Genomic DNA, 26,695 nt, shown 5'->3' with positions numbered 1-26,695 from the left:
TTCATTATGGTTATCATAATCTGGTCACATTAATTTTTACTTTGTTTTGGTGCAACAGAGTTCAGTGGCAATTCAAAACTAGATTTATTATAATATAAATATCTATATCATATATATATATATATATATTATATTAATATATAATAATAAATATATTATATATATAGATATATATATATTTATATATAATAAATAATAAAATATATTATAATATATTAATATATATATAATTATATATTATATATATTTTTATTATATATATATTATTATATATAATATAATATATATATACATATATATATATATATATATATATAATATATATAATATATATATATATACTATATATATATATATATATATATAATATAATATAATATAAGGATGATTTAAAGCCAAGGAAAATCTTAAGAAACAAGACAAAAGTTACAACACATCTTTACCTTTTGGGGTAAGCACTGGCCTGGAATAATCTTGACTAACTCATATAGACACTCAAAAGCTGCAAAATCCCACTGTTAAAAAATAATACAGTTAATAGGTTATCCAAACAAATTAATAATTTCAAATAAAACTGTAGTTAAAATTTAATTTTTATAATAAAATTAGATTTTACACATACTTACCAAGTAATAACCTGTGCTGAAAGCTTCCTACACGGCAGTCAAAATATTTCAAATTTTGTGGCGCTACCTGACCACTTTCAGTACTGATGGGTACAATACTGCAGACAGAACCAACTCGGTTGGCCTGCCATGTACATCTGTGGGGAGGAGGGAAGGGCCATAATCATGTAATTACTTGATAAGTATGTGAAAAATCTAATTTTATTATAAAATTGTCATTTTTACATATGTAACTTACCAAGTAATTACTACCTGTAGCTGATTCTACATTTATGGAGGTGGGAATCATGGACATGCACTCACTATATTAAAGAAATTTAAAAGTTAAATAATGAATCATTATAGAAGTTCTGAAAGTATTTTAAAGACTCATTTTCCCTTACCTGGTATGAGAGCATTGCAGATGAATACTGCCTTTGGTTGGCGCTCCCTTAACCTGTAGAAGGCGTGGTAGTAGAAAAAACTTTGCAGTCATGGAAGTTCTCCGGGTGTCGAAAGTTACAAAACTGATACCTTTCCCCTGGCCTTAGACCAGAAAAAAACAAGAACATCACCTACACTACAAAAACCAACCAGCAATATCCTACCATGACTGGTGGGTATTCCTGGTAGCCAGTACCCCTGGGCTTCCCAAAACTCAACACCATAAAACAATAACAGGAGAGTAGAGGGACAGAATGGCCCCTATCCTTCCTCCCCCAACACCATGCTAGCCACTGATGTGAAACAATTCTTGAAAACTGTTTTGATATCCTTTAAATAATATACAGCAAAACAAACACTGACCTACATTTCCAGTTCTCAAAAACCATTTAAATATCTTTTAAATAATGTACAGCAAACATTTCCAGAATGTAGAGAGCATAATAGATTTAAAAAACATATGTCTAAAGGCAAGAGAAGTTGCAACCACCCTCACTTCGTGCGCCTTAGCATTAATGGAGGGCAACACATCTTCCTGGAGCTGAGAGTGTGCTTAGACTATCAAACTCCTTAAGAAAAAGGAAATGGCATTCTTTGACATCAGGTGAGACAGACTTCACAGAGCACCAAAGATTATTTGCAGGTCCTCTAATTTTTTCAGTTCCCAGTAAATAGTAGCATAGAGCTCTTAACTGACATAAAAGTCGATCTTCATCCTCTGGTCTGATGATGTCCTTCAGGTTCTTAATAGTGAAGGAACATATGTAGGGTTTTCTAGTCCTCTCACCAAAACCCCACCACCTTTTGTGATTCCATGATGGCTCCCCATCTGAGATCCAATGAGTCTGCATGAAATTTCAGCTCTCGGTTCTGCAGTCAGAGGATCTTCCCTTCTTGTAGTCTCTCCACAAACAACCACCACTGAAGGCCTGTTTTTAGCTTCTCAGAAACAGGGAAGGCAAAAAAGCCCTGCTGCACCTTTCTGGAACTTAGAACCTTCAAGTAAAACTCAAGTGGGCAAATGTGTAACCTGCCCAACCTGATGAAGGGCTCCACTGAAGCAAGAGTTCTCAGCAGGCTCGTCCATTGAAGAGCTGAGCAGAACTTCCAAACTTGGAACTCTCAGACTCTCTGAAGGCAAGCGTTTACAGGCTTGGGCAACAAAAAAGTCCGCAAGTCCACAATCATGCCCAAATACAGAATCATCTGGGTCGGAGCAAGCTGTGATTTTTGGACAATTAACAAAATTCCCAACTCCTGAGTCAAACTCATTGGTTTCTTCAAGTTTTTGTGCACTGTTCCTTTGAGGTAGAATGGAGAAGCCAGTTGTTGCAGTTAAAAAAAAAAGACGTATATCCCCATCCGGTGTAACCACTTCGCGAGAGGGGATAGGACTCTCGTGAATACTTGGGGTGCTGACATCAAGCCGAAAGAGAGAGCTCTGAATTGAAATACTTGTCTCTGAATACAAAGCAAAGAAGTTTCCTTGACTCCAGATAGATGGGAATATGGAAGTAAGCATCTTCCATATCCAGAGTCACCATCCAATCCTCTGGATGCAGAGAGGCTAAGACTGAGGCACTGGTCTCCATACAAAACTTCTATTGATGACAAAAAGGTTCAGAGCACTAACGTCCAGGACGGGCCTCCAGCCCCGATGACTTGGGAACTACGAAGAGTCGGTTGTAAAACCCTTCCGTTCCACGATCTAACATTTCTTCCACTGCTCTCTTGAGGATGAGTGCTTCTACCTCCTTTGAGTGGGCCAAATGTCTCTTGGATCCTTCCGAATATGCCGTTAAAGTGATCTGAGAGCTGAATAATGACAGCTTCTCTAAGAGGGATCAAATAACCTTCCCTCAAAACCTGGACCAAGCACCATCCCTTACCACTTTGCCTGTGCAAGACAACACTCCCAGCCAATCTGCAGACAGATCTCCCGCTAACAAAGAATAGCTCTCTATCTTAGTAGCCAATGCGTCCACAGTCCAAGCTCAAAAAAATGATATTGTTATGATACAATAAAGTTTTATACATACTTACCTGGCAGATATATACTTAGCTATTAGACTCCGTCGCCCGACAGAAATTCGAATTTTGCGCACACGCTACCGGTAGGTCAGGTGATCTACCTGCCTGCCGCTGGGTGGCAGGAATAGGAACCATTACCGTTTTCTATCATATTTTCTCTATACCGCCTGTCTCCTGAGGGGAGGTAGGGTGGGTATAAATTGTATATATCTGCCAGGTAAGTATGTATAAAACTTTATTGTATCATAACAATATCATTTTTATACATTCAACTTACCTGTCAGATATATACTTAGCTGATTCACACCATTGGAGGAGGGTAAGAGACAGCTAATTACAGATTTAAACAGGAATCACAACATACGTTGTAGGTAATAATTAAATAAAACCTTGGTTCCTACCTGATTAGACTGAAGACTTCATGAATACTATCCAGGAGTCTGCTCAGTCTCAAGAGCCTCAGCGAGATATTGATCTATGGCTAAGAGTTCTTGAAGGTCTGCCAAAGGGGTCTTATCCGCTTACTTGGCAGAGCCTGGAAGGACTATGTCAATGGGTGCTGATCCACTTACTTGACAAGAACCTTATTCAAGGAGCACAACACCGATCCCGATCACCTTAACCTAACCATTGTGTTAGTTCTAAGATTGCAAGGAGTTATCCCCGAACTCCTTGCAAACAACCACAAACTCGAATCACCCACATTCGTAGACGCAAAAGTACAAAAATAATAATTAAAAAAAAAATCTTTGTACAACCTAACCAGTAAGACGCATTCTGATTCCTTACTGACCAAAGCAACGGCCGCCAGTGCAGGCAACAAGCACTCTCATCAGTAGAAAACCAAAATCACGTCTCCCAAGGTAGGTCTACGTACAATAATCAAAATAAATTATTAAAATTTTCTTAAGGATCGGTATGTGTTCCAAGTCCCAGCACTGTATCCGCTGACACAAAAGGCCCTAGAGAGAAGCACTTCTCATAGGTCACTTTCACGTCTTTAAGATAGTGAGATGCGAAAACTGAATTACACCTCCAGTGAGTCGCATCTAAAATGTCTTTTAACGACATTTTTTTATGAAAGGCTAAGGAAGTGGCTACAGCTCTTACCTCGTGAGCCTTCACTCGAAGAGTCTTGAAAGAGTCATCTGTGCAGTTATTATGAGCTTCTGAAATAATGCTCCTAACAAAAAATGGCACATGGGTCTACTAGGATCCCGCACGGCACACCATAAACTGTTTACATCCCCCGAGTTCATTCTTCTTCTTTAAATAGAACTTCAGGGCTCTGACTGGACATAATGATCTTTCCAATTCCTCTCCCACTAGATTTGAAAGACTTTTAACTTCAAAACTCTTTGGCCAAGGTTTTGAAGGGTTCTCGTTCTTGGCCAGAAACAGAGTCTGGAAAAAACAAATCGCTGCATCTCTCTTAAAACCCACTTGAGAATTCAGAGCATGGATCTCACTAGTTCTTTTCGCAGTCCCTAGGGACAAAAGGAAAATACATTTTCTCATTAAGTCTCTAAACGACGCTTTGTGAGGAGGCTCAAATCTATCTGATGACAGGAATTTATGAACCACATCCAAGTTCCAGTTCGGAGTACGAGGAGAAATGGTTTTCGAGGTTTCGATTGACCTTATAAGGTCATGAAGATCCTTATCTTCAGCTATGTTTAAGCCTCTGTTTCTGAAAACCGCAGAGAGCATGCTTCTATAGCCTTTGATGGTTGACACAGATAACTGAGATTCCTCTCTAAGGAATATCAGAAAGTCAGCAATGTTGGTCACAGAGGTATCGGAGGAGGACAGCTTCTTCTTTCTACACCATCTCCTGAAAACATCCCACTTGGATTGATATACCCGAATAGTTGAGGATCTTCGGGCTCTAGCAATTGCCTTCAAAGCTTTGCTTGAAAAGCCTCTCGCTCTGACAAGTCTTTCGATAGTCGAAAGGCAGTCAGAGCGAGAGCATGGAGGTTTTGATGATACCTCTCGAAGTGGGGTTGTTTGAGAAGATCTCTCCTGTTTGGAAGAGATCTTGGAAAGTCCACTGTCCAATCCTGTACCTCTGTGAACCAATCTTGAGACTGCCAAAAGGGGGCGACGAGTGTTAGTCTCGTCCCTTTTGAAGCCACAAACTTCTTTAGTACCACTCCTAACATTTTGAATGGGGGAAAGGCGTAGGCATCTAGGCCTGCCCAATCCAGCAGCATGGCATCCACCGCTATCGCTCTCGGGTCTTCCACCGAGGAGCAGAAATTCTCTATCCTCCTGGATAGGAAGGTGGCAAATAGGTCTATTTGTGGTCTGCCCCACAGTGACCACAGACTCTGACAAACTTGATCGTGAAGAGTCCACTCTGTGGGTGGAACTTGGTATGACCTGCTTAGCCTGTCTGCTCTTACGTTTTTCTCTCCTTTCACGAATCTCGTCAGGAGAGTAACATTCTTTTCTTTCGTCCAATATAATAGATCTCTCGTTATTTGGAACAGAGAAAAAGAGTGAGTCCCCCCCCTGTTTTCTGATATAGCCAACGCCGTGGTATTGTCCGCGTTGACCTGTACCACTTGACCTTTTACCTCTGGTTCGAATTATTTTAGAGCTAGGAGAACAGCGTAAAGTTCCTTGGTGTTTATATGCCAGGCTTCCTGTTCCTTCCTCCATTGGCCTGACACTTCTTTTGTCCTAGAGTCGCACCCCATCCCTTCTCTGAATCGTCTGAGAATAAGATTAGGTTTGGGTTCCGAACCTCTAGAGACAAGCCCTCGTTCTTTTCCAGGGGAGTCAGCCACCACTTTAGATGAGTCTTCACCTTCGATGGAATCACGAAAGTGTCTGATAGTTGCCCATTCTTCCAACTCCAAATTCTTCTTAAGAAGAACTGAAGCGGGCGTAGGTGGAGTCTTCTTAGGGAAATGAACTGTTCTAGTGAGGAAAGGGTTCCCAGCAGGCTTAACCATTCCCTTACTGAACTTCGTTCTTTCCCTAGGAAGCTCGAGACTTTCTCCAAGCCCCGAACAAGTCTTTCCTGGGAGGGAAAAGCCCGAAAACCCCGAGAATCCATCCGAATCCCCAGATAAACTAAGTTCTGGCTGGGGACCATCTGGGATTTCTCGAGGCTCACGAGTAATCCTAAGGATTTCATTAGATTCAAAGTCGTTTGCAGGTCCTCCAAACATTGTTTCTCCGACTTGGCTCTGATTAGCTAATCGTCGAGATACAGCGAGATGTTGATCCCTTCTAGATGAAGCCATTTGGCCACGTTCCTCATCAGATACGTAAATACCTGAGGAGTGGTAGGTAGATAGGCCGAAGCACAAGGCCCTGAACTTAAAGATCTTTCCTTGTATCACAAATCTGAGATACTTTCTTGACGATGGGTGAATCGGGACATGAAAGTAAGCATCCTGAAGGTCCAGGGAGACCATCCAATCTCCCTGACGCAGGGCTGACAGAACCGAAGCTGAAGTTTCCATGGAGAACTTCTTTTTCTCCACGTAATGGTTCAGGATGCTTACGTCCAGTACGGGTCTCCATCCCCCCGAAGCCTTTGGTACTAAGAAAAGGCGGTTGTAAAACCCCGGGGAGTGTGGATCCTGTACTATTTCAATTGCTTCCTTGTCCCTCATCGAAACCACCGTCTGAAGGAGAGTCTCTCTCAGAACAGGGTCCTTGTACCTCGCTGACAATTCCTTCGGAGATGTTGCCAAAGGAGGTCTGTCTACGAAGGGAATGATGTAACCCTTCTGTAGAACAGACAGAGTCCAGGGATCTGCTTCTCTTACTGACCACGCTTCCACAAAATTTTTGGAGGACATGGTTATTAATTGCTCTTCTTAAACGAGCAGAAAGAAGATCTTCCTCGTTTGTCAAAGGGCTTCCTCTTCGTAGGAGGTCGAGTCGAGGAGCCTCCACGAAAGAGCACAATAGGTGTACGTACAGCTTTCTTAGGGATAGGTACTGCAGGTCTGTTCTTCTTAGTAGACTGTACCAGAAGATCCTGAGTCGCTTTTTCAGAAAGGGATTTAGCAATGTCCCTTACTAAAAGCAAAGGAAACAAGTAATCCGACAGAGGTGCGAATAGTAAAGCGGACCTCTGTGTAGGCGACACTCCTTTCGTCAAAAACGAACCGTAAAGGGATCTCTTTTTGACAACTCCCGATCCGAAAATAGAAGCCAACTCTCCGCATCCATCCTGCACGGCCTTATCCATACAAGATAGGACACTGTGTAAGGCTTCAGGATCAAGAAAATCTGGTTCTTTTGTCTTTTTAGCCAGCACCCCAAGGGACCAATCCAAGAAGTTGAACACTTCTAAGACGTGGAAAATTCCCTTAAGGTGCTGATCTAATTCAGACATACTCCACGACGCTTTTGCTGAGTTCAGAGAGTGTCTCCTAGCCGATTCTACTAGGCTCGAGAAATCGGATTCAGCAGAAGAAGGGAGCATCAGGCCCATAGCTTCTTCCGTCTTATACCAAATACCTCTCCTGCCTGCGAGCTTGGAGGGAGGAGAGCAATAAACTGTCTTTAGTGACTCCTTCTTAGAAAGAAGCGAAGAATCTAAGGTTTGCCAGAGCCTTTATCCTTGAAAATCCGCAGCTTCATTTTAAGAAATGAAGAGGATTTCGACGTCCTAGTACTAGAGAACAGCGATCTCAGAGAAGGAGGAGAAGGAGGAGCAGCAGGACTAAGAGAATCGCCAAATTCTTGTAGAAGCAGCGAGGCTAATACTTTATAATTAGAAAGTCCCTCGCCGGTAGAAACCTCTTCGAGTCCGAGGTTCGATGGAGAACGATCTCTCCTGGGAGAATCTCTATCATGAGATGTAGGCTCCCTAGGAGAAATGCTCCTTTCTTTCTCATCAGATCCTCTATATGTCTGAGAAGGAGAAACAATTCCTGGAGATTCCAAGTCCTTGCTACAGGAAGGCGCCTCGCGCCTGACTGGTTCGCGCCTGGCTGGCGCTTCGCTCTTGGCAGGCTCCTCGCGCCTGTCTAGCGCTTCGCGCCTGGCTGGCTCCTCGCACCTGGTTAGTGCTTCGCGTCTGGCAGGCTCTTCGCACCTGGGTGGCGTCTCGCGCTTGCCTGGCTCCTCGCGCCTGGATGGCGTATCGCGTCTGGAAGTCCGTCTCGGCGCCTGGCTGGCGCTTCTCCGCCTAGCTGGCTCCTCGCGCCTGGCTGGCGCCTCTCGCCTGGTAGGCTCTTCGCGCCTGGCTGGCGCCTCGCGCCTGGCTGGCGCCTCGCGCCTGGTTGGCGCTTCGCGTCTGGTAGGCTCTTCGCGCCTAGCTGGCGCCTCGCTCCTGGCTGGCGCTTTGCGCCTGACAGGAGAACGGATCTTGCTAGGTCTGTGAAAGACTGAAGAATCCGACTCAATATCTGAAGAGGACAATTCTTGATGTCGATTCTGACTAACCGAAGGCCTAGATCTCTTAATAGGCAGGAAAGCGTCTTTCCTTCTAGGAGGGTCTTTTGATAGGACTCCCACCAGAGAAGCGATAGAATCCTGCATGTTTAGTAATATCCTAGTCGTTTCCTTGTTCCTATCCAAAGGAGGAGAAGGAGATCGAACTTTTTCAGGTTGCCATGAATCTGCAGAGGAAAGCATCACATTCTTTGATTTCCTACTTTCCGAAGGTAGATCCTCCGGGAACGGTTCAGGACTCGAGTTGATCCTGGACTCATCCCAGCCTCTTTTCAGGGGGCGTGAAAGATCCGCAGATCTCCAACCTCTATTAGGAGAAGAATTCTCCGATGAAGAGAAACACTCGCGAAGAATGCTTTTTTGATAGCGTTCTCTGGCATTCTGTGGCAATACAGAAACTGCCGAAGGGACGTCTGACTGGTGGGGATCCTCCACAACCTCCTTACGGCTTTTGACATTCCTTCTCCTCTGGGCTTGGGAGCTTGAAAGAGGTCTAGGCCTGGGAGCGTTGTGGGACACTTATATCACTATCCACAGCACTGAGTAAATCACTTTGCTTACCTTCAATCACCGCCATTTTGTTTTCCATTTTCTTAAGGGCGGCTTTGAGATTCGCAATCTCTGATGCAGAATCTGTTGGTCCTACTACAGGAGCAGAAACTACAATATTAGAGGGAGCCGTTAATGGAGAAGAAGGAATAAAATTACTAATAACCTCGCTAGATAAAGAACTAGGCAAGGCTTTGGAAGAGGACTTCCTTACTCTGTCTCTTTCTAACTTCTTCAAATAAGAAGTTAGAGACTTCCATCCTTCCGTACTCAAACCCTCGCATTCATTACAAGTGTTATCATAAGAGCATTCATACTTCCTACATTTCTTACAAATAGTATGAGGATCAACCGATGCTTTCGGCATCCTTACCTTGCACCCCTCATTCACACACACTCTCACCACACTTCCAGAGTCAGACATCATGTTGAACAATCCAAATCAAATCCAATAAACGGTCCACAATCGCGTATGCCAGTACAATCAATCCAAATACGTCACCAAAAAGTCCAAACGAAGATCAATTGCGATGCAAAATACGAATCCAGCCGGAGATACCCACAACGATGTTGCCAGTATGGCCGACAGAGAAAATATGATGGAAAACGGGAATGGTTCCTATTCCTGCCACCCAGCGGCAGGCAGGTAGATCACCTGACCTACCGGTAGCGTGTGCGCGAAATTCGAATTTCTGTCGGGCGACGGAGTCTAATAGCTAAGTATATATCTAACAGGTAAGTTGAATGTATAAAACTGAAAATTTCTAAAACTTTGAAGATGTTCTTCACCAGGTGATCAATTTCTGGTGAAGAAAAGAAAACCTTTGTAGCCACAAATGCTGAATGTTTGGCCGAGTCACTAGACCAGAGAAGTCCCCCTCAGAGGAGGCTGAAATGCCCAGATGAAGTGTCCACCTGTCATGTAGTACTAAGGTAATGTACCTTAATGAGTTTAGAGGGGGAAGAAGCAAAAGGTGGCTTTCCAAGCTCCCTCTTACCAGCCAGTCATTCCTCCATTTCTCCCAAGACCATTTTAGAAGAGAAAGACAAAACCATCTGAGGGAGTCCATCTATAGGAGCTTTCCACATAAGAATAGTAGAGGCAGGAGCCGCTGGAGTCACAGGAACGGAAAGTTTGGATAATTCTCCAGAAGGAGTTTCATCAGTGAAGAATAAGCAAAATAAAAAGTCACCTCTTGCTTAATTGCTTCACCTTCCGAAGAAATCGGGGACAAGAATACTCTCCTTGTTCTTAGAGGAAGGTTTACTTCTTAAAAAATAGGTGGTCATTTGGCTGCTAATATTGGGCGATAAGTATGCTCCTGACCAGAGAAAGACTTTGGACTATCCCAAACACAAAACTGACAAGCATTTGCATCCTGAAACCTTCAAGATGGCTGTGGATCGATTCTGACCTCCCTGTACCTCTTAACAGGGAGAGGAGAACCGTCAGCAGGCGTAGAAAGCCTCCCCCGCCTGTTTTCTGATATAGCCAACGCCGTGGTATTGTCCGCGTTGACCTGTACCACTTGACCTTTTACCTCTGGTTCGAATTATTTTAGAGCTAGGAGAACAGCGTAAAGTTCCTGGTGTTTATATGCCAGGCTTCCTGTTCCTTCCTTCCAGTTGGCCTGACACTTCTTTTGTCCTAGAGTCGCACCCCATCCCTTCTCTGCTGAATCGTCTGAGAATAAGATTAGGTTTGGGTTCCGAACCTCTAGAGACAAGCCCTCGTTCTTTTCCAGGGGGAGTCAGCCACCACTTTAGATGAGTCTTCACCTTCGATGGAATCACGAAAGTGGTCTGATAGTTGCCCATTCTTCCAACTCCAAATTCTTCTTAAGAAGAACTGAAGCGGGCGTAGGTGGAGTCTTCTTAGGGAAATGAACTGTTCTAGTGAGGAAAGGGTTCCCAGCAGGCTTAACCATTCCCTTACTGAACTTCGTTCTTTCCCTAGGAAGCTCGAGACTTTCTCCAAGCCCCGAACAAGTCTTTCCTGGGAGGGAAAAGCCCGAAAACCCCGAGAATCCATCCGAATCCCCAGATAAACTAAGTTCTGGCTGGGACCATCTGGATTTCTCGAGGCTCACGAGTAATCTAAGGATTTCATTAGATTCAAAGTCGTTTGCAGGTCCTCCAAACATTGTTTCTCCGACTTGGCTCTGATTAGCTAATCGTCGAGATACAGCGAGATGTTGATCCCTTCTAGATGAAGCCATTTGGCCACGTTCCTCATCAGATACGTAAATACCTGAGGAGTGGTAGGTAGATAGGCCGAAGCACAAGGCCCTGAACTTAAAGATCTTTCCTTGTATCACAAATCTGAGATACTTTCTTGACGATGGGTGAATCGGGACATGAAAGTAAGCATCCTGAAGGTCCAGGGAGACCATCCAATCTCCCTGACGCAGGGCTGACAGAACCGAAGCTGAAGTTTCCATGGAGAACTTCTTTTTCTCCACGTAATGGTTCAGGATGCTTACGTCCAGTACGGGTCTCCATCCCCCCGAAGCCTTTGGTACTAAGAAAAGGCGGTTGTAAAACCCCGGGGAGTGTGGATCCTGTACTATTTCAATTGCTTCCTTGTCCCTCATCGAAACCACCGTCTGAAGGAGAGTCTCTCTCAGAACAGGGTCCTTGTACCTCGCTGACAATTCCTTCGGAGATGTTGCAAAGGAGGTCTGTCTACGAAGGGAATGATGTAACCTTCTGTAGAACAGACAGAGTCCAGGGATCTGCTTCTCTTACTGACCACGCTTCCACAAAATTTTTGGAGGACATGGTTATTAATTGCTCTTCTTAAACGAGCAGAAAGAAGACCTTCCTCGTTTGTCAAAGGGCTTCCTCTTCGTAGGAGGTCGAGTCGAGGAGCCTCCACGAAAGAGCACAATAGGTGTACGTACAGCTTTCTTAGGGATAGGTACTGCAGGTCTGTTCTTCTTAGTAGACTGTACCAGAAGATCCTGAGTCGCTTTTTCAGAAAGGGATTTAGCAATGTCCCTTACTAAAAGCAAAGGAAACAAGTAATCCGACAGAGGTGCGAATAGTAAAGCGGACCTCTGTGTAGGCGACACTCCTTTCGTCAAAAACGAACCGTAAAGGGATCTCTTTTTGACAACTCCCGATCCGAAAATAGAAGCCAACTCTCCGCATCCATCCTGCACGGCCTTATCCATACAAGATAGGACACTGTGTAAGGCTTCAGGATCAAGAAAATCTGGTTCTTTTGTCTTTTTAGCCAGCACCCCAAGGGACCAATCCAAGAAGTTGAACACTTCTAAGACGTGGAAAATTCCCTTAAGGTGCTGATCTAATTCAGACATACTCCACGACGCTTTTGCTGAGTTCAGAGAGTGTCTCCTAGCCGATTCTACTAGGCTCGAGAAATCGGATTCAGCAGAAGAAGGGAGCATCAGGCCCATAGCTTCTTCCGTCTTATACCAAATACCTCTCCTGCCTGCGAGCTTGGAGGGAGGAGAGCAATAAACTGTCTTTAGTGACTCCTTCTTAGAAAGAAGCGAAGAATCTAAGGTTTGCAGAGCCTTTATCCTTGAAATCGCAGGCTTCATTTTAAGAAATGAAGAGGATTTCGACGTCCTAGTACTAGAGAACAGCGATCTCGGAGAAGGAGGAGAAGGAGGAGCAGCAGGACTAAGAGAATCGCCAAATTCTTGTAGAAGCAGCGAGGCTAATACTTTATAATTAGAAAGTCCCTCGCCGGTAGAAACCTCTTCGAGTCCGAGGTTCGATGGAGAACGATCTCTCCTGGGAGAATCTCTATCATGAGATGTAGGCTCCCTAGGAGAAATGCTCCTTTCTTTCTCATCAGATCCTCTATATGTCTGAGAAGGAGAAACAATTCCTGGAGATTCCAAGTCCTTGCTACAGGAAGGCGCCTCGCGCCTGACTGGTTCGCGCCTGGCTGGCGCTTCGCTCTTGGCAGGCTCCTCGCGCCTGTCTAGCGCTTCGCGCCTGGCTGGCGCCTCGCGCCTGGTTAGTGCTTCGCGTCTGGCAGGCTCTTCGCACCTGGGTGGCGTCTCGCGCTTGCCTGGCTCCTCGCGCCTGGATGGCGTATCGCGTCTGGAAGGCGTCTCGCGCCTGGCTGGCGCTTCTCGCCTAGCTGGCTCCTCGCGCCTGGCTGGCGCCTCTCGCCTGGTAGGCTCTTCGCGCCTGGCTGGCGCCTCGCGCCTGGCTGGCGCCTCGCGCCTGGTTGGCGCTTCGCGTCTGGTAGGCTCTTCGCGCCTAGCTGGCGCCTCGCTCCTGGCTGGCGCTTTGCGCCTGACAGGAGAACGGATCTTGCTAGGTCTGTGAAAGACTGAAGAATCCGACTCAATATCTGAAGAGGACAATTCTTGATGTCGATTCTGACTAACCGAAGGCCTAGATCTCTTAATAGGCAGGAAAGCGTCTTTCCTTCTAGGAGGGTCTTTTGATAGGACTCCCACCAGAGAAGCGATAGAATCCTGCATGTTTAGTAATATCCTAGTCGTTTCCTTGTTCCTATCCAAAGGAGGAGAAGGAGATCGAACTTTTTCAGGTTGCCATGAATCTGCAGAGGAAAGCATCACATTCTTTGATTTCCTACTTTCCGAAGGTAGATCCTCCGGGAGGGAACGGTTCAGGACTCGAGTTGATCCTGGACTCATCCCAGCCTCTTTTCAGGGGGCGTGAAAGATCCGCAGATCTCCAACCTCTATTAGGAGAAGAATTCTCCGATGAAGAGAAACACTCGCGAAGAATGCTTTTTTGATAGCGTTCTCTGGCATTCTGTGGCAATACAGAAACTGCCGAAGGGACGTCTGACTGGTGGGGATCCTCCACAACCTCCTTACGGCTTTTGACATTCCTTCTCCTCTGGGCTTGGGAGCTTGAAAGAGGTCTAGGCCTGGGAGCGTTGTGGGACACTTATATCACTATCCACAGCACTGAGTAAATCACTTTGCTTACCTTCAATCACCGCCATTTTGTTTTCCATTTTCTTAAGGGCGGCTTTGAGATTCGCAATCTCTGATGCAGAATCTGTTGGTCCTACTACAGGAGCAGAAACTACAATATTAGAGGAGCGTTAATGGAGAAGAAGGAATAAAATACTAATAACCTCGCTAGATAAAGAACTAGGCAAGGCTTGGAAGAGGACTTCCTTACTCTGTCTCTTTCTAACTTCTTCAAATAAGAAGTTAGAGACTCCATCCTTCCGTACTCAAACCCTCGCATTCATTACAAGTGTTATCATAAGAGCATTCATACTTCCTACATTTCTTACAAATAGTATGAGGATCAACCGATGCTTTCGGCATCCTTACCTTGCACCCCTCATTCACACACACTCTCACCACACTTCCAGAGTCAGACATCATGTTGAACAATCCAAATCAAATCCAATAAACGGTCCACAATCGCGTATGCCAGTACAATCAATCCAAATACGTCACCAAAAAGTCCAAACGAAGATCAATTGCGATGCAAAATACGAATCCAGCCGGAGATACCCACAACGATGTTGCCAGTATGGCCGACAGAGAAAATATGATGGAAAACGGGAATGGTTCCTATTCCTGCCACCCAGCGGCAGGCAGGTAGATCACCTGACCTACCGGTAGCGTGTGCGCGAAATTCGAATTTCTGTCGGGCGACGGAGTCTAATAGCTAAGTATATATCTAACAGGTAAGTTGAATGTATAAAACTGAAAATTTCTAAAACTTTGAAGATGTTCTTCACCAGGTGATCAATTTCTGGTGAAGAAAAGAAAACCTTTGTAGCCACAAATGCTGAATGTTTGGCCGAGTCCACTAGACCAGAGAAGTCCCCCTCAGAGGAGGCTGAAATGCCCAGATGAAGTGTCCCACCTGTCATGTAGTAATGGTAATGTACCTTAATGAGTTTAGAGGGGGAAGAAGCAAAAGGTGGCTTTCCCAAGCTCCCTCTTACCAGCCAGTCATTCCTCCATTTCTCCCAAGACCATTTTAGAAGAGAAAGACAAAACCATCTGAGGGAGTCCATCTATAGGAGCTTTCCACATAAGAATAGTAGAGGCAGGAGCCGCTGGAGTCACAGGAACGGAAAAGTTTGGATAATTCTCCAGAAGGAGTTTCATCAGTGAAGAATAAGCAAAATAAAAAGTCACCTCTTGCTTAATTGCTTCACCTTCCGAAGAAATCGGGGACAAGATACTCTCCTTGTTCTTAGAGGAAGGTTTACTTCTTAAAAAATAGGTGGTCATTTGGCTGCTAATATTGGGCGATAAGTATGCTCCTGACCAGAGAAAGACTTTGGACTATCCCAAACACAAAACTGACAAGCATTTGCATCCTGAAACCTTCAAGATGGCTGTGGATCGATTCTGACCTCCCTGTACCTCTTAACAGGGAGAGGAGAACCGTCAGCAGGCGTAGAAAGCCTCTTCAGGGGCCTAGAGGCCAATGATCTGCAATGATTATGGAGGAGTGATGTAATGGTTCCATTTGCTTTGGTTGCTGTCTTGTTAGGTTGTTTGTGTCCATTGGAGGCAATAGGAAGGGTTTGGATGTTTTGTGTATTTGCTATATCATTATCATGTATTAACGTAATTGGCATTGCTTTTGCTTTATTTTTATCTCAGCCTTGTTACTGCTTTTTTGTTATATTTTGTTGTATATAAAATTAGCGTAAGGAAATTAGTTTTAAGGTTTTAGTTTTAAGCTTTACTTTGGTCTCGGCTGAGCGTCAAGCGAACTGCTTGTTAAACCTCCTCCCCGCTTGTTAAATGTTTGTGAGCATCTTATTAATGCTAGTTTTTTTGTATTATCTTTCGGGTGGTTGGTGAAAAGGACACCAGTGAGGATATTGGAGGAACACAACTTTTCCCGAAAACAGTTCGGGCTCGCTATTCTCCCCGCATGGTTGTGCAGCTGGCTTATTTTTCTGAATCGCCCTTCGAAGGATTTGTCGTCGTCAGTATTGAAGGCGCAGGGGCATTTCGGCCATCTGCGGTGACTTACCCCCTTACTGTGTGTACTTTCCTGCGGGCTCTGATATCGGCGCTGGATCCCGACAGAGTGGACGTGGGAGGGACATCACTGTGTTTGCCTACGACGTCCTTCTGAGCTGCAGCGGTGGGGGCATTGAGGCCCGTGAAGGTGCAAGTAGGGCGGTTGCTACCAGGTAGGGAATATCCCTTGTGTTTTTGGTCGGGAGCACGACAGACTCCTTCCCCATGGTATTAGTGACCTGTGTAGCTGCCACGCCCTTCAGATTAGCTGAGTATTGGCCTGGTACGTGGCATTGTCCAGAGAGTGTAAGAGATCACGGCTCCCTGTATTTTCGGCTTTCAGCAAGGCGACTGTTTAGCCTGACTCGTTTGTGCATCCATTCAGCCCTTATTCAGTGTGAGGAGCTCTTCCCGAGTATTATTTTTGTTATTTACTTTCGTATAGTGAGTCGTTCGAGACTGTTGGCATTTCTTATTGCCGCTTTGTATTTATATATATATATATGCCAGTATTTTTGTATATCTTGTCACGAGTGATGCTGTAATTTTCGTTATTTCTTGTGGGTATTATATATCTATTAATATATTTGATATTTTTTTATATTTAAGATTTAGTTTATATAAGGTAGGTAGAATTAAGTTTTCCCCCTGCTGGTCTCATACTTCTTTCCTCTCTGTTTAGTTATAGGTATTGGTTTATATTTATGTTGGTGTTGGGCCCATTTTGCTAATTTATGCAGTATATTTCTCAATATTTTCTGTCTAGGGTTTAATATTAGTGTTAGGAACTCTACGGGAGTAGTAAGGACTAAGCTGTGTCTGTATAGTCACAAGGCTGACTTTAAATTTTTTTTGCTTTGATTGTTAATAAATGTTGTTGAGTTTTCCTGTGTGTTTTTGTCTCCACTGACTGAATTTATCTGGATACTTGGTAAGATCACTGTCCTCTCTATTCTTGTGCAAAAGAACTTGCACCCCGGCCCAACAAGGGTCATAACATATTTGGCGACCCGTGGCAGGATAGAGAGCTCGGGGTATCCGGTATTTTGGTCAGTGGAGCGACACTCAGGTGGACGCTTCAGTATTTGTTACTGTTTTGACAGTGTTGCCTTCCCCCCTGAATTATTTGTGTTAAAATGGAAGAGTTTATTTTTGACCCAGCTGAGTTTTTGGGGTCGGCTGATTGCCTTAAGCACTTACCAGTGTTAAACAAAAAACATTTAATTGAATGTGCTAAGTGGTTGGGTGTTCCGCTGAAGTCAGTGGACACTAAGAAGGAAATATTGGTGGTGGTTAGGGATAAGGTCAACCAGGACTTGGCAGAGGCTGAGCATTTAGTTAGTGATAGGGAGAGTGATATAAATAGTATTGGTGAAGGGAGTATAAATGATTTAGAAGAGGATAGTGTGAGTGTGAGAGCTGGCATAACCCTGTTTGAGGATCCTCCTCGTACAGGTACCATTTATAAGGGTCCTGCAAACTTACTTAATGTATCAAATAATCCTTTCTTGCCCCCCCTAATTCTGTGCCAGTTGAACCCCTGGCCCCTGTTAATGCTTTGGGTGACTCCAAGGAGGAGGTGGAATACAAATTAATTTGCAAAAGAATTGAGTTAAGGAAGATTGAATTTGAGGAGAACGAGCGGGCAAGGCGACACGAGTTGGAGATGGCTAACCTTAATTTGCAGATGGCAAGATTACAGGGGACCAATATGGCCAGTTCCCCTAAAGTCAATTTTCAAGATAGGTTCAATCTAGGTGCGGCACTTAAATTAGTGCCTGTATTTGATGAACAAAATGTCCCCGAGTTCTTCAAGGCATTTGAGCGTGTGGCCACCCGAGTTGTTCCTGGCCCACAGAGATGTGGACGGTTCTAATCCAATGTAGGTTAGTGGGCAAGGCAATTCGGGTATACAATGCCTTGGAGGAGGGAGTAGCCCGGGACTACCCAAAAGTGAAAAGCTTGATTTTGAAAGCATATGACCTGGTCCCTGAGGCCTACCGCCTCAGATTTCGGAACTATATGAAACACCCTTCACAGTCCTTCGTAGAATTTGCACGTGTCAAGGAGGAACAGTTCGACGACTGGCTGAAAAGTCGTCAGGTAGTGACTTTTGCTGCGTTACGTGAACTGATGCTCCTTGAGGAGTTTAAGAAGGCCTGCAGCAGGGAGTTAAGGGTCCACCTTGAGGAGGTAAAGGCCATGAAAGTGAGTAGTGCCGCTCAATTAGCAGATGAGTTTGTGTTAACTCACCGTTCAGGTAGTGGCAATTTTAATTATAAGGTCTTGAATAACCCCTCATCTCGCTCCCATAGTGGTGGTAGGAGAGTTGAACCCCCTTGTTGGACTCCCAATATCTCTAAGAATATTAATGTTAATAATTCCTTTTCAGGTGGTAGGGATATGGGTAGAGTCCAAGGAGGTCCTCCTCCCCCTAGAGTTTTTGTTAATAGAGACTTCCCAAATGGGGGAAATAACAGAATAAATAATAACGGAAACAGAGGATCAGGCCGTAGAGGAACATGTTTCTGGTGTAATAAGCCAGGGCATTTCCAAAGCCAGTGTAATGCTCGTAGGCGGTACCTAGAGTGTAATAATCAAAGTCCTGTAGCATTAGTTAATGATAGGTCAAATGTTAGTAGTAGTTCTGTAGACAGATCTGTAGTAGATAGTGGTAGTTTAGGAAATAGTAGTAAGTCTGATGCTCCTAATCCTCAATTGTGACTCAAATATGACAAATATGTATGGCCTGGAAAATTGATTTTTGACTCTTGTGTTGTCCAGGTGAAGTTTTTTAGGGACACCGGTTCTGCCCGGTCGTTGGTCATGAAGAGGGCACTGAATGGTTCTGAGAAATATACTGGAAATTTTGTATTATTGGGAGGTTTCCCAGACTCGATTGTGTCGGCTCCTTTGGTTAATGTCCGTATGTCTTTTCCTGGGTATGATCGCATCACTGAGTTGGCTGTGGTGGATAGTCTACCTATCCCGGGTATTGATGGTATCCTGGGAAATGATATGCTGGACAGTGAAGGACGGGAGATTTTCCCTTTATTATCTGTAAATGCTACTAGTCCCGTGGCTGTAATTACTCGGTCCGCAGCAAAAGCTGTTAGTTTACTTGATGTGGATAACGATGATGACTTAATGTTAAGTAGTTTAGAGTTAGATGTAGTAAGGCCCGGGTCAGTAGAGAGTAGTGGTAATGATACTGTAGTTAATGATATGAAACTTGATTGGGACAGAGCTGCTTTTATTAAAGCTCAAAAAGATGAGTTTAATTTTGACTTGGGGCGATGTTGAGGATCTGACTAACCTAGGTTTGGAGTTGTAAGGGGCTTATTATATAGGTTTAGTCGTCCCGCATCTGATAATTTGAATAAAACTGGTAGAGTGGAACAGATTGTGGTACCTTCTCAATTCAGAAATTCTATTTTGGAATTAGCTCATACCAATTTTTTTTTCTTTTTTGAGGTCATTTGGGTGTGTTAAAAACTTTCCACAGCTTGGCTAGGTATTTTTGGTGGCCCCCCGGAATAATTGAGTGTGAAGCAGTTTTATCAGAGAATGTGAGACTTGTCAGGTTATGGGTAAACCTAATCAGGGGATCCCTTAAAGCCCCGCTGCACCCATCACCTACCTGCCATAGTTGGAACCATTTTTCTGAGTTAGTAATTGATGTTGTAGGTCCCTTACCTAAGACTAAAACGGTTACGTATATTTATTAACTATCATGGATAGAGCCTCTCGTTTTCCTGAAGCTATACCTATGAGGCGTATTACTTCCAAAGTTGTTTTCGAAAAACTCATTGATTTCTTTTCCAGGTATGGTCTCCCTCGTGTAATTCAGACCGACTGCGGGACGAATTTCACGAGTAAGGTATTTAGGGGTGTAAGTGTGCTGAACTGGCCATTCAGCACATTACCAGCGTACCTTATCACCCAGAGAGTCAAGGTGTGGTGGAAAGATTCCACCAAACCCTCAAGTCTGTCCTGAAGAAACTTTGTTATGATAATGGTAGTGATTGGGACAAAGCCCTCCCTTTTGCCCTCTTTGCTATCAGGAGCCACCCTAACTCTTCTACTGGAGTAGCTCCTTTTGAGTTGGTATTTGGGCACAAGGTTCGCGGTCCATTGGAAATTGTTTTTTGAAATTGCTCGAATCAAACCGGAAGGTGAAATAAAAGTTGGAAGGTTTGTGGAAGAACTTGAAAGGGCAAAATGATTAGTGCTTGGAAGTTTGCCAGGGAAAATTTGGAAACGATCACAGTTGGTAATGAAAGGTAATTTTGACAAAAAGGTAAAGGTACGTTCATTTGAACCTGGGGAGCTAGTGCTGGTGTTGAGTATGGACCCAGATAGTTTTCTAGAACCAAGATATAACGGGCCCTTGGAAGGTTTTGAGGAAACTGTCAGAGTTTAACTATGAAATTGAGGCCCCGGCCCCTGGTTCAAGCCGTGTGTAGAGTATTTCACATTAACAGGCTGAAACCTTATCATGGTAAGCAAGGTGATCCATTAGCGATCGTGTAGAGCCTGTGTCTGTGGTAGTGGATGTGCCTCCAGAGGACTCTGATGAGTTAGGGTGTCAGGTTCCTTCAGATGCATTGGGTGAAAATATGCAAAATTTGGAAATGTTGCAAAGTAGTTTAGATCATTTAGATGTTGACAAACGGAAGGATGTGCTTAATTTAATTTATTCCTTTTCAGATCTTTTTCAGGATGCTCCAGGTAGAACAAATATTTTAAATCATGACGTTGATGTAGGTGGTGCTTCCCCTGTGAAGCAAAGTCCTTACCGGCTGAACCAGTAAAATTGGATTTGGTCAGTAAGGAGATAGAGTACATGTGAAGCATGACCTTATTCAACCATCTGTGAGTCCCTGGAGTTCTCCTATCGTATTAGTAAAAAAAGCAGACGTAAGTTCCGCATGTGCGTGGACTAACCGCAAAGTGCACAAAAATACTAAAAATGATTCGTTTCCACTCCCTCGTATTGATGATTGTTTGGATCGGATTGGTTCTGCCAAATTTATTACTAAGCTGGATCTTTTGAAAGGTTATTGGCAGGTTCCATTATCCGATCGAGCTCGTGAAATATCAGCATTTGTCACTCCATTTGGGCCTATACGAGTGTAAGGTTATGCCATTTGGAATGAAAAAAATGCAGCTTGTACTTTTCAGAGGCTCATGAATAGGGTAATTTGTGGTTTGGAAGGAACGGAAATTTATATCGATGACTTGGTAGTATATAGTAATGACTGGGATACCCACATGCTAAGGTTACGTAAGGTTTTTGAAGCCCTTAGGTCTGCAGGACTTGTTGTTAATTTGGCTAAGTGCGAATTGGGCCAGGCCAAGGTTTGTTATTTGGGTCACGAGGTTGGTTTGGGTCAGGTGGCTCCGAAACAAGCTAACCTCGAGGCTATTATTCATTTGAAAAGGCCAAGTAATGTTAGAGAGGTAAGAAGGGTGCTGGGCATGACGGGTTATTACCGCCGTTTCGTGCGTAATTACTCAGATCTTGCTCAACCCCTTACTACTTTATTAGAAAAAGGGAAAAGGTTCTTGTGGTCTGATCGGTGTGAAGAATCTTTTAATAAACTTAAATCTGTGCTGATTACTAACCCTATTTTGACTTCCCCAGATTTTCAGAAACCTTTTATTATCGCGGTAGATGCCAGTGATGTCGGGATTGGAGGGGTCCTTTTCCAACGGAAGGAGGACGGTGTTCATCCTGTATCTTACTATAGTAAGAAGCTTCTGGCGGCGGAAAGGCGTTACTCCACCATTGAAAAGGAAGCTCTTTCTTTGGTCCGCGCTCTTAACCATTTCAAACCTTATGTGACCAATTTTTCTTTTCCGGTTGAGATTTGGACGGACCACAATCCTCTGGTTTTCATCGAGCGGATGAAGGGCGCCAACCAAAGGATTTTGCGTTGGGCCCTATTTCTGCAGGAATTCAACCTAATTATTAAACACGTAAAAGGGACAGACAATAAAATTCCTGACGCCCTTTCTAGGACTTAGTGTGCTTGCCTGATCCTTCTCGTACGCTGCCCTGCTCGTTTCTCCAATTAGGTTGTATGAAAAAAATTACTTTTGAATGTAGTATAGTTTAAGTAATATTTCAAGAGTTGTTTTGTAGATTTAGTTAGTTTCTGTAAGGTTTCTATGAGTGGTGTACACTCTTGGATGTTATAATGGTTCATGATTCCTAACAAATGATTGATTTGTCCCCGGTATACTAAGAATTTTGATTTGATTTATTTATATGACTCTTTGAACTATATTGTTGGTGTGCTGTAGGTTAAGGTGTATGCCTGTGTGAGTCTAAGTTTATTTAGGTTAAGCTAGGTAAGATGGTTTCCTTAGATTTGAGGATTTGTGACTGTTATGATCCTGTTTAAATTATTGGTATTATGTTAGGTCTGTCTTTTGCCATGCTTTGACTTTGGGTTCAGAGTATGGTATTATCATTGAGCTTTAAAAATAATGGTAAGCTATAAAAAGCGTTTGGTTTGTATTCTCTCGTGGTATTTTCTATTGTTGATATTTTAACACAATTTGGTTTCAGGTTTATTGTTCTATTATTGTATGTTTGCCTGTTATTGGTTGTCTTTATTGTTCTTTCCTTACAGGTTTGTTTATACCACAGTAGTGAAAAAAAAAATTATTTTTGCTGAAAAAAATTATTTTTTTCTTCGGGGAGGAAGGTATCATGTATTAACGTAATTGGCATTGCTTTTGCTTTATTTTTATCTCAGCCTTGTTACTGCTTTTTGTTATATTTTGTTGTATATAAAATTAGCGTAAGGAAATTAGTTTTAAGGTTTTAGTTTTAAGCTTTACTTTGGTCTCGGCTGAGCGTCAAGCGAACTGCTTGTTAAACCTCCTCCCCGCTTGTTAAATGTTTGTGAGCATCTTATTAATGCTAGTTTTTTTGTTTTATCTTTCGGGTGGTTGGTGAAAAGGACACCAGTGAGGATATTGGAGGAACACAACTTTTCCCGAAAACAGTTCGGGCTCGCTATTCTCCCCGCATGGTTGTGCAGCTGGCTTATTTTTCTGAATCGCCCTTCGAAGGATTTGTCGTCGTCAGTATTGAAGGCGCAGGGGCATTTCGGCCATCTGCGGTGACTTACCCCCTTACTGTGTGTACTTTCCTGCGGGCTCTGATATCGGCGCTGGATCCCGACAGAGTGGACGTGGGAGGGACATCACTGTGTTTGCCTACGACGTCCTTCTGAGCTGCAGCGGTGGGGGCATTGAGGCCCGTGAAGGTGCAAGTAGGGCGGTTGCTACCAGGTAGGGAATATCCCTTGTGTTTTTGGTCGGGAGCACGACAGACTCCTTCCCCATGGTATTAGTGACCTGTGTAGCTGCACGCCCTTCAGATAGCTGAGTATTGGCCTGGTACGTGGCATTGTCCCAGAGAGTGTAAGAGATCACGGCTCCCCTGTATTTTCGGCTTTCAGCAAGGCGACTGTTTAGCCTGACTCGTTTGTGCATCCATTCAGCCCTTATTCAGTGTGAGGAGCTCTTCCCGAGTATTATTTTTGTTATTTACTTTCGTATAGTGAGTCGTTCGAGACTGTTGGCATTTCTTATTGCCGCTTTGTATTTATATATATATATATGCCAGTATTTTGCTATAATCTTGTCACGAGTGATGCTGTAATTTTCGTTATTTCTTGTGGGTATTATATATCTATTAATATATTTGATATTTTTTTATATTTAAGATTTAGTTTATATAAGGTAGGTAGAATTAAGTTTTCCCCCTGCTGGTCTCATACTTCTTTCCTCTCTGTTTAGTTATAGGTATTGGTTATATTTATGTTGGTGTTGGCCCATTTGCTAATTTATGCAGTATATTTCTCAATATTTTCTGTCTAGGGTTTAATATTAGTGTTTAGGAACTCCTACGGGCCAGTAGTAAGGGACTAAGCTGTGTCCTGTATAGTCACAAGGCTGACTTTAAATTTTTTTTTTGCTTTGATTGTTAATAAATGTTGTTGAGTTTTCCTGTGTGTTTTTGTCTCCACTGACTGAATTTATCTGGATACTTGGTAAGATCACTGTCCTCTCTATTCTTGTGCAAAAGAACTTGCACCCCGGCCCAACAAGGGTCATAACAATCATGTTTTATGTTTATTTGTTATTGTTAGTTAAAATAGTATGGGGAAAGTTTGTGCCTGTGGTTTTCTGTTTTGAAAGAGAGAGAGAGAGAGAGAGAGAGAGAGAGAGAGAGAGAAATGGGTAGTTAATGAGTAGACCGCTTGTTTGGCAGGGGTTTTGGGTTTGTCTACTGGTTCGGTCGCCGAGCCTTGTGAGTTTGTCTGGGTGAGTTAGCTATTGGAGCGAGTGACGATCAGTCAGTCAAGTCAGTATTTGAAGGCAGTTATTGGAGGTCAGTTGTCATTGTATGTTTTTGACTGTTTTGGTATTGAGTAATTGAGTTTGTTGTGTGTGTGTGTCCATCTGATGGTTGTTGAGCTAGTGAGTGTCTGTTTGATGTTTTTTGAGTTGTTGAGAAATCTTGATGTTGATTGGTGTTTGTGTTAGTGATATGTTGTCTTTTTATTGAGTCGTTGAGAAATCTTGATGTTGAATGGTGTTTGTTGTGTTAGTGATTTGTTGTGTTTTTGGAGTTGTTAAGAAACCTTGGTGTTGAATGGTGTTTGTTTGCATAGTGACTTGTCGTGTTGTATATGAGTTGTTGCATGGTTTTGGTGCTTTCTTTCTTTTTGTGTATTGGTATTTGGTGGTGTGTTGGTCTGATGCTGGGTGCTAGTGAATGAGTTTGTGTCTCAGTGACTGTATCCAGTGGATAACGCAGTGTCTCACCCTGACTGTGTCAAGAGTTGGTGAGTACATGGTTTTTGAGAGTTATTGCATTTTATCTTATTGAACCAATAGTCATGTTATTAACTAGTAACGTAAAGAGGGAAGTGTGGCAGGGGGAAATTTTGGTAGCTGGACAGACTAACGTAAATGTGGGGGAATCTTGCTTGCTCTGCTTTGCTTTGCTTGTGATCCTGCCACATGATGACATCTTTTGTCTGGAGAAGAATCCAAAGAGTCCGAAGACAGACGGTGAGCACTGAAAGACGCCTTTCCAATTGCTCTCTGTCACTGTCTGGGAGCCATCAACAGGTGTGACGGAGGGGGCAACTATCCGGGGGCAAGCCCCTCTGGCATCCCTTGGACTTCAGGTTTCTCTTCTCCCCGGTGCAGGGGAGTGGGACAGTGACCTTCATCTTGGAGAACTGGTGGCTTGAACAGCCACCTCCTCAGATATCACAAGATTTTCACTTTGCACTGCATTTTTGAGAGGTTTGCTTTCCAAAAAAGACCTGAAAGAGGTGCCTAAATCCATAATCACCTTAGCAAGAAATTCATTACAAATTTCACAGGAAGACTGACAATGGAGTCATATTTGGAATCATGGGAGCCTGAAATACGTGTCACTGGTAATGAAGTTAGTAGAGCTAATGATTGGGGAAGTAATAGAAAGTTGAGCAGTCACTGGTAATGAAGTAGTAGGGCTAACAATAAGGGAAGTAATAGGAGGTTGAGCAGGAATAGGTAAACCCTCAACTACTAAGGGAGAATTCTCTACAGAAGCCCTACTCTCAGCTCTGAAGCCACCTTTCTCTTCCTATCTCTAGCTAGTTTATCCAAATGAGATGTTAATGCTTTCCATTTAGAATAATCCCAATCCATACACTCCAAACAAGTCAATTCCTTAAAGCAATCTTGCTCACTGCATTTAATGCATTTGTTATGCGAATCATAAGAGAACTTGGCCAACCTAGTTCTACAACCTTCCGAGAGATAAATAATGCTCGAAGATCTAGTATCTGACATAATTGACTATCTAATTATGTAAGCAAACCACAAAATAAGTAAGTACGTCACCAAAGACTACTGGAAATTTCCAAATAATGAACAATGACCGCCAAAACCACTGATGCTAGTAAGGAGCAGGCAGAAAACGAATTGGTTCTCTCTGCAGTTTCATAAACATCGGTCCCCAAAGTGGGTGGGTCCTATCCATCTACGCTAGCGATGGTGGCACCGCCACAAAATTTGGAATATTTTGACTGCTGTGGTAGGAAGCTTTCAGCTACAGGTAATTACTTGGTAAGTTACATGTGTAAAAATCAGTTTTCACAAATAGAACATTTTCTTACTGATGTTATATAAAATATATCCAACCATAAAAACTTTCAATTCCAGATTATCAATGAAATGAACAGTAGTCTACATTCTAAAAAGAGAGTGGTATTTTTTCTCATGTAAAAGTTTGATTTCAGCACTATTTTTCAGTCTATTCTTGTACTGCAACATATTTTAGGTGTACAGTATTTCTTTATCAACAACTTATCTATAATCAAGAAGTCCACTCAAAATAAATGGTTTAAATTTTAGGAAATTTAACATTCATATACGTAATAATATTCATATAATTCCTAATCAATAATACACATCACTAATAATGAACAGCACAAATTAAACTCTTACAGAAGAATTAGCCGTTGCCAAGCTCTGAAGCAGAGATGAAGGTAATTTTGTGAGGAAAGACTTCTGAAGATCAGGCAAGATCACTGCTGCTTCAAGAAGAACAATTGCAACTTTGCAAGCATCAACTTTCTCTGCTGATCC

The 26,695-nt window shown here is 43.2% G+C and overlaps 1 pseudogene; it reads right to left on the bottom strand.

Annotated features, from left to right (window-relative positions):
- The window catches only part of LOC135221818 (proline-, glutamic acid- and leucine-rich protein 1-like), a 119,888-nt pseudogene that overhangs the window by 78,063 nt on the left and 15,130 nt on the right, over positions 1–26,695 (bottom strand).

This window comes from Macrobrachium nipponense, chromosome 3 (genome assembly GCF_015104395.2).
Source record: "Macrobrachium nipponense isolate FS-2020 chromosome 3, ASM1510439v2, whole genome shotgun sequence".
Lineage (NCBI taxonomy): Eukaryota > Metazoa > Arthropoda > Malacostraca > Decapoda > Palaemonidae > Macrobrachium > Macrobrachium nipponense.
This window is presented reverse-complemented; position numbering and strand designations above follow the sequence as displayed.